The sequence below is a fragment of the Equus przewalskii genome, chromosome 8, assembly GCF_037783145.1.
Source record: "Equus przewalskii isolate Varuska chromosome 8, EquPr2, whole genome shotgun sequence".
NCBI lineage: Eukaryota > Metazoa > Chordata > Mammalia > Perissodactyla > Equidae > Equus > Equus przewalskii.
The window spans coordinates 20144168-20159986 of record NC_091838.1 but is presented as its reverse complement, the minus strand read 5'-3'; positions in this window follow the sequence as shown (position 1 = coordinate 20159986).

Here is a 15819-nt window from a genome sequence, read left to right as displayed (position 1 = left end):
AGGTCAAGGAACCAATGTGAGGATTCTGCCGATTGCTGAGTAATATATCTATCCTAATTATGCATTTCTGTAAATGAGGAAATAACCATTGGGTGTATTTATTCAGGAAGCCCACTGTGAGATGCATCTAAGCCAAAACTCCATTAATCTTTGATTTCTAGAATTGTCTAGTTATTTCTTTTTCACCAAGCACAGTGGCTTAGGTCCCTTTGTAAAAAGCCTAGGAAGAAGATTGAAAATATAAATTTTTGGCAGTATAGCAGGATCTTTCCTTTAGAGGACTTGCCCTATCCATCATTCAGTGGGTTTTGGATCTGTGAAGTGGCTCAAATAGAAGAATTGGTTGAGGAACCATAATTTGTGGTAAGTCAAGTCAAACTTTTATTGCCCAGATTTAGAGCTTTTCTGCTTATAAAAATCAACTAAAACTTTAGTAGGTTGCCCATCTATCTTAGTTCCAGGGGCACTGTGGTCACTTACCCAACACTGAGATCTCTATGCATTAAAATATTCTGGATTTGGTATTAGGGTAATGCTGACCTCATGGAATGAATTAGGAGGTATTCCCTCTGCTTCTGTATTTTGAAAGACATTCTAGAGAATTCGTGTAATGTCTTCCTTAAATGTTTGGTAGAATTCACCAGTGAACCCATCAGGACCTGGTGTTACCTGTTCTGGAAGGTTATTAATTATTGATTCAATTTCTCTAATAGATATATGCCTATCTTATTGTCTGTTTCTTCTTGTATGAATTTTGGCAGATTGTGTCTTGCAAAGAATTGGTCCGTTTTGTCTAGGTTATCAAATTTGTGGGAGTAGAGTTGTTCATAGTATTCCTTGATTATTCTTTTAATGTTCATGAGATCTGTAGTAATGTCCCCTCTTTCCCTTTTGATATTAGTAAGTTGCATCCTATCTTTTTTGTTTAGTTAACCTGGCTGAGGGCTTATAAATTTTATTGATTTCTGCAAAGAACCAGTTTTCAATTGCAATTATTTTCTCTATTGATTTTCTGGTTTTGATTCATTGATTTATACTCTAATTCTTATTTTTTTATTTTCTTCTGCTTGTTTTGGATTTAATTTGCTCTTGTTTTTCTAGTTTCCTAAGGTGGAAACTTAGATGATTGATTTTAGATCTTTTTTTCTTTTCTAATTTATGCATTCAATGCTGTAAATTTCCCTCTAAACATAGCTTTTGCTGCATCCCACAATTTTGATAGCTCTGTTTTCATTTTCATTTACTTCAAAATATTTTTTAATTTCTCTTGAGATTTATTCTTCGACCCATGAGTTATTTAGAAGTGCGTTGTGTAATTGCTAAGTATTTGGGGATTTTCCAGCCATCTTTCTGTTATTGATTTCTAGTTTAATTCCATTGTGACCTGAGAGCTGATGTTGTAAGATATATTTTTTTAATTTGTTAAGGTGTATTTTATGGTTCAGAATGTGCTCTATCTTGGTGAATATTCCATATGAACTTGGGAAGAATATATATTCTGCTGTTGTTGAATGAAGTAGTCTATGGATGTCTACTATATCCAGTTGATTGACAGTGTTTTTGAGTTCAACTATGTTCTTACTGATTTCCTGGCTGCTGTAGCTGTTTCTGATAGAGGGATATTGAAGTCTCCAACTCTAATCATGGATTCATCTAATTCTACCTGCTGTTCCATCAGTTTTTGCCTCATTTGTTTTGATGCTCTATTGTTAGGTGCATACATGTTAAGGATTATTTTATCTTCTTGGAGAATTGACGCCTTGATCATTATGTAATACCCTTCTTTATCTCTGATAAATTTCCTTGCTCTGAAGTCCACTCTCAGAAATTGTTATAGCTATTCCTGCTTTCTTTTTATTAGTGTTAGCACGATATATCTTTCTCCATTCATTTACTTTTAATTTATATGTGCCTTTATATTTAAGTGGGTTTCTTGTAGACAACAAATAGTTGAGTCTTGTTTTCTAATCCACCCTGACAACCTCTGTCTTTAATTGGTGCATTTAGACCATTATTGTAATGGTCTAAAGTGGTTATTTCTGTAGATGGATTAATATCTACTATGTTTGTTACTGTTTTCTATTTGTTGACCATGTTCTTTGTTTATATTTTATTCTCTACTCTTTTTCTGTCTTTTGAGGTTTTAGTTGATCATTTTATATGATTTCACTTTCCTCTCTTAGGATACCAGTTATACTTCTTTTTTTGTTTACTCTACTTAGTTGTTGCCCTATACATTTACAACTAATTCAAGTCCACTTCCAAATAACACTATACTGCTTTACAGGTCATGCAAGTACTTTATAATAACAAAATAATCCTGATTCTCCCTCCTATGGTGTCTATAGTGTGTCCTCGTGGGTCATACTTTGTAGCTGAACCCTTGAAGCCGTCTGAGATTTGAGTCTGTTTATAGAGCTAGAAACAGTGAGAGGTGATGGGAGCAGGTCTTAAGGAGGATCAGAAGTGCCTTAAAAGTAAGAGAACTCTTACAATGACTTCAGACACAAGGAGACCGATCTCAGAGAATGGTTGAAGTCATTCTTTGGTGTTCTGAATCCGGGTGTTCCAAATCCTCAGCCTTACTGGAATTTGCATATATGCCCTCTTCTCACATTTCAGGATCTCACTCTTTTCCAATTAATTCCCTAAGAGACCCTGAGAAGTTATGAATTAAATTTGCATTGCAATTCAGCCATCCACAGGATTAAATTTTGGATTTAGTTTTTAGAAATTTCAGTTCTGTGACTACAGAAGATAAAAGTCACCTTCAGGGCCATTAGAAGATTTTTGGTTCCTTACTAACATCTTGAGCTAGGAATTTAAAGCCTTAATCTCATTTTTTTTCCCTCCATGTTCTCCAGCACATTTAGAAACAACCAAATCAATCCATGGTAATTTTACTCCTGCTTCCACTAAATTGTTCTACGGCAGCAACCACTTGGCCATGCAAAGTTTTTCCAAGTGGCCGTAGGAGATACTTTAAGTAGTGTTTTTCCACTGTAGGTCCTGGACTACCATTGCCGCATTTGCCACTGGCAACAGGATCATGATTGTCTTTAAATCTAGCCAGATCAGAGAATCAATTCCCGATTCCTGATACTAAGATTCTGTTACTTTGGAATTACTTTAGATAATAATAATTGCATCAGTCAAGAAGCAGAGCTATTATGCATATCATGAGAATAAGGGATTTATAATAGAAGTTAAATTTACACAATTGTGGGAGGAGCTAGGGAAGTGAAGGTGCAGAAGGGAAATTTGGGGGACCAGAGAAAGAAGCACTAACCAGGCCTCCTGAAGTACTGCAGCAGGTGGACATGTTGAAGCTTGCAGAAATCTTGAAGCCAAGCACATCTGCCATCGTGGACTAAGAAGGGAGAGCTCGTGGAGAGGTGTATGGGAAGCTGTGGCCTCTGTACAGCTGTTGTCTTTGTGAGTCTGCAGCCAAGCAACTTGTGGTGATCTTGGGGCCTCTGTGCATCAGCCAGGCCAACAGTTGGAGAGATGAACTGGGCAGGAGGTGAAGTGGCATTAGGAAAGCCTGGGAAAATGAAGTTGCAGTGAGGAATTTAGAGCATCAGAGTCAAACAGACCCTCCAGTTCATCGCTTACTATTGTGAACTCGGGAACACTAATTTTTGTGAATTTCTATTTTTCTAGTTGTAAAACATAGGTGAAATACTTACCTTTATGGATTGTTTTCATGCCCCTAACATTTTTTGAAAATGATTTTACCTTTTTGTTCATTTTTAAATTGACCGTGAAATTTTTTTATCGTAGGTTAAAATAGTTTCAAAAGATGTGACTTCTGGCATATTTTAATTATTGACGTTTCATATAAAAATTGTAATATTCTTTTCAATGTATTTGATAAAATTTAAATACTGTCGTGAATTTATGCCCACCATCATCAATTTAAAAATTCCATGAATAAGCTCTTCTTTAACAACCAGAAATTTTACATTGTTCTATTTTCTCCTTGAGCTCGTATTTCCATTCCATTTCTCCCACAGAATTTTATCCTAACGTAATATATTTTTATGCTTGAAGGTCTTTTATTGATCACATTTTATATTTTTCTGCTATAAAAATATGTATATAAATTGAAATTAATTTTTTTATATTCTCTGTGACCAGAAGACCTAAGTGTTATTTTTCCTTAATCTGGATTAATTTATCATTATAATTATTATTGGCACATTATTGATCAAAGAAACTTAAATAAACTACAGAAATTGATAGATAAACCTAAAAAGTAAAGTTTAATTAGAAATGCATTTTTTAATATGTAGGATATGTATGAATATATACATATATAACTCTCTTCTCTGACAGTGAGAAACCTGGATCCCGTCATCCTCAATATATTATTTATTTGATCAATCCCACCTATATGTAAACAACCTCCCATCCACAGCACCTCCATTGCCCCATTCCACAATCTCCTCATCCCTCTTGGCTCTGACACCCCACATGTGGCCCCCAGTGCAGGTGCCTCTTCACCCCACTGAGACACTTGGCACTGGGCTTGCACTCCTACTTCCTCCCTTTGTCTTGTTTTGCTCTACCCTAACTACTGGCTTTTGGACTAAGTTATTCTGAAAGGAAACAAGATAGGGTGGGGAAAGAAATCATGCATTTTTACAAGTCTTAATTCTTTTAATTCTGAAATAGATAGATAGATAAATTGAACACAGCCTTTTTATGAGTTTCTCACCTAGATGAAATATCCTACAATGCCCTTCAATAATTGCTACTGACACACTTTTGTTGCTTTCTTCTCAGGATCATCCTCAGGATCAACAATTTCTTTGACAATAATTAGGGAGATAAAAGAAGAAGATAGGTCTTTAAAAGAAAATTGTCACTACTCTTTTAATCCAACTCTACAAAGATATTGATTTCAGAATATGCCAACACAGGCAAAATACCCCATTTCTAATGCCCTGCTTTGTCCAGAACAGGAAAATGTGTGAGAACGGAAAAGACAAAAGCCTTATCAAAAGTTTATGGTGACTTGGTTAAAGAAGGTTTCAGACACTTTTTGATAAGGGTTGGGATGGGTGAGACAATCCTTTCTTTTGTAATATGAGAGACATTTGGTTGTGAGAAGGGGAGATGGGAAAGATAAACCAAATTGACGCCTTGACCACAGGCCTATTCTCAGACAGATCAGTTTTAGCAAAGGTAGAAGTTGACAATATGAAAGTGGATTTTCTTAAATCTCTCACTGCCTACAAAGTTCTTGGAAAACCTTCACAGATCCTCAGAGGCACATGTACCCAATTTGGTAATTATTGGCATATGTTTTTGTCTTAGTCAGTTTGGGCTACTATGACAAAATACCATACCCTGGGTGGCTTACAAACAACAGAAATTTATTTCTCACAGGCTGAAAGTCTGAGATCACGGTACCAGCACGGTCAGATTCTGCTGAGAGGCCCTTTCTGGGTTGCAGACTGCCGAATTCTCACTGTATCCTCACATGGTGGGAAGAAGCTCTCTGACCTCTTCTTGTAAAGTCGCTAATCCCATTCATGAGGGCTGTAACCTCATCACATAATCACCTCCCAAAGACCCCCACCTCCAAATACCACCATCCTGGGGATTATATTTCAACATAGGAATTTTGAGGGAAACAAATATTCAGACCATAACAGTGCTCAAAAAAATTGAGTAGCAATAAATTTTAGTCAATTGATGGCTGTGGAAAAACAAAATAATTCTTGCAGATAATCCAATAATGTGCACAGATGAGAATGAAAAGGAGGATGTTAAAATGTTATTCGTCAATGAGAATAAGTAGGAATTGGGCATAAATTACACTTGACTTCTATAAGATAGAACATGGAAACTACAAAAGTCATTTTTAAAAATTGCTTCCTAATTTTTTTGCCTTTTTAAATCTAACTTTTCATATTAATACTTAACTTACCTCATGTTATTTTAGATGTTTAATGAAAATTACCTCAACAATTTAGATTTAAGATGTAAATTATTCTTTAAATCTTAAAAGCAGGAAGTATTTTTAGGAGTTTGGGTATACTTACTCACTCATGTTGTTTCATCATTTGGCAAATAGTTTGAATGCTTATCAAGAACACAGCACAGAGCCAAGCACAGCGGATGTAATAGTGAATGGAATTAGACATGGTCCCTGCATCCAAGGAGACAGTCTAGAACTCTTTAATTGAAAGCAGAAGGAAGCATAACTTAAACAAGAAAATGAGATCCACTTGCAGAATATAGATTAGCTTGCCAAAATGAAAGACAGGATCTAGAGTGTCTCTGTGACCTTTAGCCTTCAGGCACCTGAGAGCCTTCTTTTTGAGATGACTCCGTTGGATCATTCAGCCACTAACCCCTTCTGCGCCTATGGATCTTTGCTCTAATTTAAATCCCTCAGGGGATGACTGTGGTTGGTGTAGCTTGGGATGTGTTTCCAGCTCTAGAAATAGATGTATGACTGTAATCAGTAACATCACCAAAATCACAAAGAATGAAGTTCCTTAAAGGTAAAAAAAATTAAAAAAAAAAAAAAGCAGTACAGACGGTTTCTACTGGAAGAAAGAAAATGTACATTGTGGATAGGAATGTCCACACCAGTTTTTAACCATGACCCAAAATCTGTAGCTGGTTGATCTTCTTATGTAAAATTCAGCTTATTAGTTTCTATTAGCTTACATTTTTAAACTCTGATTCAGCACCTCCGGTGCTGTTCCCCCTCCACCCCTCCCCTTCCCCGTCCTCCTCTGTTCTTTTCTTCTCATCTACTCTTCTGGCTCTCTCTCTCTCTCTTTCTTTTATATCTAGCCATATTGTCTAGCTTCCTTTGAAAAGACCCTGAATCATATTCCTATAAAATTTATTTAAAGGACAATGTTGTAATATTTTTCTGTAATTATAATAATTAAAATAGAGCTATAATAATGTATAGCTTTGTAAAAATCTTTTTCAAATATACGTACATGTGCTATACAATGCACATATAAATGCTATTCTCATTTCAAAGCACAACACATAGAGAAACAGCTCAATCACCAGCTAGTGCCCACAATTTGTAGCATCTACAATTATGGCCTGTTAATGTCTAGGATGAAAGAAATGCTCCATGGGAACTGTAGAGGTTTAAGAAAGGAAGAGTGGTCCAAGGAAAGCAGTGAGATCCAGCATATAAAACACTGATTTCCTTTTACTGCACTCTAGAGTCATTCAATGTTTTTGTCCTTGATGTCATTTAAAAAGAATTTGTTGTATTTTTTTTTGTCCTATTAATAACCATTTCAGTATTTCTGGAGGGTTCATTAATTGACCTCAACATGGAACTTTTGCAGTAATCTTTTACTTTTAATATTTATCAATAATGACAAATTTCAGACATTGAACTGATATTACATTCCTTGGTTGGAGGCTCATATTTAAAACCATTGTTTGTTTTCTCTGTCCATGGGATCTTAATATGCATGGCATGTCTCTCCTGAGTGGCAGCCAAATTTCCCTCAGGCTGGACTTTTAACTACCCGTGGCAAGCCTATCCGGATTTGTAGTCACATGGGCATCTGGTCATGCCTCAGTTCCAGCTGCTCTAGAAGATGCCTGTCGCTTGGTGGTCAGCCATTCCTCACACTGCATCAGTCTCAGGTGTCCTTGACAGAGCATGCCCCTCCTGAGAGTCCTCAGAAGTTATCCTTTCCAGACGACCTTTGGACTCACTTAGAATTCTCATTTATGTTTTTAGGCTTTTGATGATGTGGAACTAAGATTTGCTAATTTTTGAGCTTGCCTTTGTCACATATAATTTCTTATGACTGTGGCCTAAAGAATGTTGAAATAGTCATATTAGAAAATTAATGAACACTTGGAGCCCTCTTCATTTAAAATATAAAGCATTTTTTTTCAAAATATGTACAATATAACTAATTGAAATTTTTAAGATTATGCTCCCTTAACTCTTATATGTAATTTGCATGATTGTGCATAGTATATAGTCTGTATTTTAAATCAGACCAGTCCAAATATACTCTCAAAATCTAGTGAAAAATCCATCTATCTGTTTTATAGGACACAGTTTAAAAGAGTCAAGCAGTCAGCACCTTTATTTATAGAAATTAACATTTCACTGTTGACACATAAGACAAAACTTCCAGGTTCTTGCTGAACCCCATGAGTTCTCTGTGCACTGGAACTGATAGTAGATTCCTGCATATTTCCTTGGGAAAGGGAACCTCTCTCCTGAGCTCTCTATTACCAGCATTCCCAGAGGAGCCCAGGGTGGCAACAGGCTTAAAGCATAACTGTTAACATGGTTAGTGACATTGGAGTACTTTAAGAGCAGAGTATAACCGAGGGAATACTTGATTACTGTGGAAAAGGAGTGTGAAAAGTGAGATGTGCCAAGGAAATTGCTTGGGTTTTCTGGATCTTGCCCAAAGTTTTTTGTTAAGACTTTGCAAAAATAACTATTCTTAAAAGATGTTTTGCATTTTTCCCCTCGTTTTTGTGAAATTCTGCACTTCTGTCAATTAAAAAAAAGGCGACAATGACATGTAACTGTTGTCTCCAGAGGATTGGTTCTCACAGTGCCACATTCATGTACTCTAATTGATTTAAGAGTTGTTATTTTAAAGGATTTGTGATAGGATGCCCGTGTCTATGCCTCAGCTTTCAAGGTGAATTAACAAAGTCAGTCATATTCAATGTGACTAGGATTTTCTGGTTGTCAGGAAGGTATTTCATTTGCCCTCTGTATGCCTCCATCTTGCCTATTTACTCTTTTGTTTAAGCCTTTGAGAAAATTTCCCCAAATTCTTTTAAGAGAAAAGTGATTGGCAGGAGCTTACTAATGCCTTGGATAAGTGGAGTGGCCCTTGTCACCTAGGATGTGGGAGAGGCCGCCAAGGGGGCCTAGCTAGAGCTCTAGCTTTGGTAACTTGAGCTGTTTTAGGCAACAGTGTGGAGACTAGACAGGTTTTCTTTGCTAAAAGTAAGAAATTATTTAAATTATGAGAGTCAGTGGTTATCGCTTGACAATAGAATTACAGGTGCCTGTTATTTTCTTCTTCATAAATGTTTGCATTTTGCAAATGTCCTCAGTGAGCTTGAATTTCTTTTAAAAATCATAAAAAATGAATTAAAAAATTGAGATATCTAATTCTAAGTTTAGTTGTCTGTAATTATCTAGGGGTAATGGTTTAATTTAGCTCATATGAGTTAAGGAGGAGAAAATGTTTTAGGATTTGGCATATTCAGGGTAAGAAAGATTAGAAGGAAACACCAAAATATTAACAGTGGCTCGTGGGGCTTAAAGTGGTTAAAATATTTTTACACTTGTCTGTATTCTCCAAAATTTCTCTTGTAAGCATGTATTACTTTTATAATTAGAGAAAGAGGTCCTTAAAGGCATTGCTGAGGACCATCTGCATCCCTTGGTCTCCAGTTCTGCTTGTATCAACCCTATGGTTCCTTTCTCTTTGCACCACAGAAACAAATAAAAGGCTTGGAGCTGACTATAGCATGTTGCTATACTAAAGGAAAATGCAGAAAAATTTTAGTTTTTCAGATGACACTTCAGAATGTCACTTGTGTTAAGTCGCTCACACCTGGAAAGATCTTGCCAACCTGCCTCTTCATGCCTTTCTCAGTAGAAATAAAATTCTGCCTCCAAAACCTGAAATTTCACATTTCAAACTCCTATTTAAAAAATGCAACTAGTTGCCCTTTCTTTACTTGAATATGGTTAAATTAATCATTGCTGCTTTTCTCCTAACACTTAAGTTATTTCAGTTCACAGAGATACTAATGACATGGGGATGTGGGTGGGGATGGTGTCATCATTCTGGAGCATGGAATAATCCAAGGAAGGAAGATAAATCTGAAGAGAGCCCTGCCGTGGAGGGCTCTGGGTGGCTGGGGGTCAGAGAGTGTGCTCTAGGTCCCTAAACGTGAAGGGGAAGGCCTGGAAAAGCCCAAGAGATTTATAGAATGAAGAAGGCACATATCAGAAGCAAACCTCACTGATTTAGAGTTAATCTGCCAGGTGATACAGCCTTGGAGGCAGAAGGGAGAGATAAATTGTATGGGGCTACAGGGTCTTATTTCAGAAATACATACCAAGAAGGTCCAGATAAACAGACTCCTCCCCTCCAAAGATCTTTAGAGACTGTTGTCTGATAGTTGAACTGTATGACTTTAATACTTACCAAAGTATGATACCTTCAGCAGGAATAATACTTTTAAAGATAAAAGCAGGGAATGGAGACTGATTGCTAATGGGTATGAACATTCTTTCTGGGGTGACACAAATGTTCTAAAATTAGGTGGTGGTGATGTTTGCACAACTCTGTGAGTATACTAAAAACCAGTGAGTTGTACACTTTAAAAGGGTGTACTTCTGATATATGAATTACACCTCAATGAAACTATTATTAGAAATGCCCTTCCCTTCTTCCCCCAAAATGATACAAGCAGTCATTTAAGTTTTAGGGAGAATAAATAAATTAATATCAGGGTTCAGGAAAGAAGGCAATTTGAGCATCTAATTGGAATACAGAAAGGAGAATTTTCAAAGGGACAAAGTTGAAATAACTGGAGAGCAATAATGACTGACGCTTGACTCCATCTACTATGACAAACCGAGACAGACAAGATGGCTGCCGTGTGGGGCAATGAAACACTTCAGATTAGACTTGCATAGAAAACTCCGGTGTCTAGAGGGCCTTGGCAGGTAATGTAAGTGTTTGGAGGAGTTCTGTGGTGAACGGGAGGGAGTATGCTCCTTCTAAATGGGGAAGCCTGTTCAGCGGCAGATCATTATCATCATGTGCAAGGGCAGGCTTATTTTTGTTGCAGATTTTCAAGAGAAAAAATGGTCATCTAGAGTTTTATAGCATATTATCTTATTTTTGATTGTTGGCAACCAGTTAAGAAATCAAACAAATTTAAAAACCACAGTTAAAAAACTCTTGGTCGAGAATTCTGGAAAGGTCACACGGGTGTCCTCAACCGCAGGGCTAAGCACCTGGACTGGTTGAGGAGTTGAGAGGATGATTTGAAGAGCAGAGGAGAATTTCCAGAATTCCCATCTGAACATCCAGTTGTCCCAGCACCATTTATTGAATAAAGCTTCCTACCTCCCTGATCCACTACGCAACTCTGCCACATGTCAAAGTTCCGTATATGCAAGCCTCCTTGTTTGGGAATTCATTTCTATTTCATTGGTTAATTTGTCTATCCCTGAGCCATTATCAAGTGTACTAATTCCTATAGCTGCGTAACGTGTCATGCTACCTGGTAGGTGAGTAAAGCCTTTTCTTTCAGAAGTGTCCTGGCAATTTTAATGCTTTATTTTTCCTAATGTTTGTTTGTGTGTCTGTATATATATGTATATGCATAGTGTGTGTATATGTATGGAGGTATGTGTGTGTGTACGGACACATATATATATATGTACATACTCAAATATATAGTATTTTTGAAACAATCTCAATTTTATAGAAAATTGCAAGTACAGTACAAAAAACATCTTTTGTTCCTGAATAGTTTGGGAGAAACTTAACGACTTTACGCCTTATCACATCTGAACATTTGGGTGTCTATTTCCTACAATGACATGCTTCTGTGTAATCTCAGTACAACTATCAAAGTCAGGAAATTAACACTGATACGTTACTGACATCTAATCCCCATACCTCTTTAAAGTTTGCCAATTGTCCCAGAAGTGTCCTGTGTAGTGAAAGGATTCATTTCAGAATCAAAATACTCCAGATAACTAGCTTTCATATGTCTTAGAGTTTTCTTTAACCCATCTCATAATGGTTTCTTTTCCTCCTGATAAAAATAAAATAAGAAATAAAAAGTTTTAGTAAACAATTTTCTTTTTTTGTTGTTACTCTTTTAGTTTTATATGTTATTATTTTAACTTTGAATGGAGATGTTTTGGTCCTTAATTCTTTATGTTTATTTAGTTCTAGAATCTCTTTTTGTGTCGATGTGCTGTTTTATCATCTCATATTTGATTTCTTGCTTCATAGAATTAATGTTCTCTTTGGGAGGTATTAATTGCAGGTAATTTTCCTGTCTTCTGAATTTATGTATTATTTCCGAATGAATTAATAATCTATAATTTTTGCTTATTTTGTTCCTTTCTTTAATTTTTTGTTGTAGAATTACTTTTTGCCATACTGATTTTTCTTATTTCATCCATATTTCGCAAGAACAATTCACTGTATCTTTTTCTAAGACTTAATTGTTTAAATAAGAAAATAAAGTTTTTAACTTATTACTTGTAAAGAATTTCAAATATTTTTATGTTAACTTGCTCATGTTTTATACAATAAAATATTGTAAAGATTAAATAAGAGGTACAAAGAAGGTGGAGTGTATATTTTGATCATTCATTTTTCTCCATCTTCATCTATCTTTCTAGGTCTTTTGCACAAAATTCCCTACAGGTATAGTACCTAATGGCCCTGAGCAGTAATGACTCCAGAATCCTGTCATGGCAACCATAATATCTGGTGACCAGTGTGGCAGCTAAAATGCTGGGCATGCCAATGCTCTTTGTGATGATATTTTAGTCTCCTTAGAAAGCTAAAGTCTTAATATTTATGTATTCGCAGTCATTGACTTTGCCCTCAGCTTTTAAAACATCAATGCAAGCATATTGTTTGAAATGTTTTAAAAAGCTCTAACTTAATTACATGAGTAAATTAATAACACTGGTATATTTGAGGAAATGAGAGATCATTATTAAAGATAATTATATATACCTTGTAAATGAACATAAATATATGCTGAAAGATTTGTTTATATACATAAAAACAGGAACTCTGATTTTACATAAGACAATACTTGGTATATACTTGGTATAAGATAACTATTTATTAAATGATGTCTCTCTTTTATTCATTATGGGCTGCAGTGGAAAGACACAAAAGCTATTTTGAGGCTCTGAAATATGTTTCAAATATGACTAGAAATGACTAACTAAATTCATAGATTTTTTAAAATTAAACTATTTATTTTGTGGTAATTATCAATTCACATGGAGTTGTAAGAAATAATATAGAGAGATCCTCTGTATCCCTTACCCAGTTTCCCTCAGTGGTAACATATTGCAAACTATAGTACGATAGTATACCTAAGACGTTGACATTGATACAGTCATGATATAGAACAATTCCATTGCTGCAAGGATATCCCTGTTACCCTTTTGTAGCCTCACACACTTCCCTCCCATCCCCAACTCTTCTTAGCCTGGACAACCGTTAATCTGTTAATCATTTCTATAATTTTCTCCTTTCAAGAAACTTAAATAGAATCACACAGTATGTAACCTTTTGGGATTGGCTTTTGTACTCAGCATAATTCTCCAGAGATTTATTCAGATTGTGTGTATCAGTAGTTCCTTCATTTTTATTGCTGAGTAGTTTTTCATGATACAGATGTACCACAGTTTGCTTAACCATTTAGCCATTGAAAGACCTCTGGATTGCTTCCAGTTTTTGGCTATTAAAATTAAAGATACTATAAACACTCATGTAGGAGTTTTTGTGTGAACATAAGTTTTAATTTCTCTATGATAAACGCTCAGTAGCGAAATTGCTGATTCATAAGGTAATTATGCTTTTAGTTTTTGTTAAAGTGCCAGGGGCTGGCCCAGTGGCATAGTGGTTAAGTTTGTGTGCTCTGCTTCAGCGGCACGGGGTTCATCGGTTCAGATCCCAGGCACAGACATACTCTCTGCTCATCAAGCCATGCTGTGGCAGCATCTCACATACAACGTGGAGGAAGATTGGCACAGATGCTCCCTCAGGGCCAGTCTTCCTCACCAAAAAAAAAAAAAAAAAAAGTGCCAAACTGTTTTCCAGCATGGCTGTACCATCTTACATTCCCACAAGGAATATATATGTTCCAGTTTCTCCACATCCTTTCCAACATTTGGTTTTGGCCCTATTTTTTAAAATTATTTTACTGAGGTCATATTGGCTTATAGCATTGTGTAAATTTCAGGTGTACATTATTATATATCAGTTTATGTATAGACTGCATTGTGTTCATCACCAACAGTCTAGTTTTATCTGTCTCCATACATTTGTGCCCCTTTACCCCTTTTGCCCTCTCCCCTCCCCCATCCTCTGGTAACCACTAATTTGCTTTCCTTATCCATGTGTTCGTTTATCTTCCATGTATGAGTGAAATAATCTGGTGTTTGTTTTTCTCTGTCTGGCTTATTTCACTTAGCTTAATACCCTCTAGGTCTATCCATTTTGTCACAAATGGCACAATTTTGTCTTTTTTATGGCTGAGTAGTATTCCATTCTATATATATATCACATTTTCTTTATCCATTCGTCTGTTGATGGGCACTTGTGTTGCTTCTATGTCTTGACTATTGTGAATAATGACACAATGAACATAGGGATGCATAACCCTCTTTGAATTGTTGATTTCAAGTTCTTTGAATAAATACCCAGTAGTGGGATATCTGGGTCATATGATATTTCTGATTTTAATTTTTTGAGAAACCTCCATACTGTTTTCCATAGTGGCTGCATCAGTTTGCATTTGTACTAGCAGTGTATGGAGGGTTCCCTTTTCTCCATATCCTCTCCAACACTTATTGTTTCTTGTCTTGTTGATTATAGCCATTCTGATAAGTGTGAGGTGAAATCTCATTGTAGTTTTAATTTGCATTTTCTTAATAATTAGTGATGTTGAATATCGTTTCATATGCTTGTTGACCATCTGTAGTGAAGAGATTGAAAGAATAATCATAAACCTTTCAAAAAACAGAAGTCCAGGACCAGATGGTTTCTGTGGTGAATTCTACCAAACATTCAAAGCAGATTCAATACCTATTCTTCTCAAACTATTCCAAAATATTGAAGAGGATGAGACACTCCCTAACTCATTCTACAAGGCCAACATTACCCTGATACCAAAACTGGACAAGGAAAACACAAAGGAGGAAAATTACATGCTAATGTTGCTGATGCACATGGATGCAAAAATCCTCAACAAAATATTAAAAAATAGAACGCAACAATACATTAAAAGAATCATACACCAGGATCAAGTGGGATTTATACTGGGGATATAGTGACAGTTCAACATCTGCAAGTCAATGTAATGCATCATTTTAACAAAACGAGGGATAAAAATCACACGAGCATCTCAATAGATGCAAAGAAAGCATTCAACAAGATCCAACATCCATTTATGATTAAAAAAACTCAATAAAATGTGTATAGAAGGAAAGTAGCTCAACATAATAAAGAAGATATATGACAAACCCACAGCCAGCATCATACTTAATGGTGAAAAACTGTAAGCCATTCATCTGAGAACAGGAACAAAATGAGGGTGTCCTCTCTCATCACTCTTATTCAACGTAGTACTGGAGGTTTTACCCAGAGCAATTAGGCAAGAAAAAGAAATAAAAGGGATCCAAATTGGAAAGGAAGACATAAAACTCTCACTGTTTGCAGATGACATGATTGTAAATATAGAAAATCCTAAAGAATCCACCAGAAAACTACTAGAAATAATCAACTACAGCACAGTTGCAGGGTACAAAGTCAGCATACAAAAATACACTAATAATGAACTAGCAGAAGGGAAGTCAATAATACAATCCCATTTACAATCACAAAAAAGTGAATAAAATACCAAGGAATAAATGTAACCAAGGAGGTGAAAGGCCTCTACAGTGAAAACTATAAAATGTCATTGAAAGAAATTGAAGAAAACATAAACAATTGGAAAGATATTCCACGCTCATGGATTGGAAGAATAAACATAGTTAAAATGTCCATA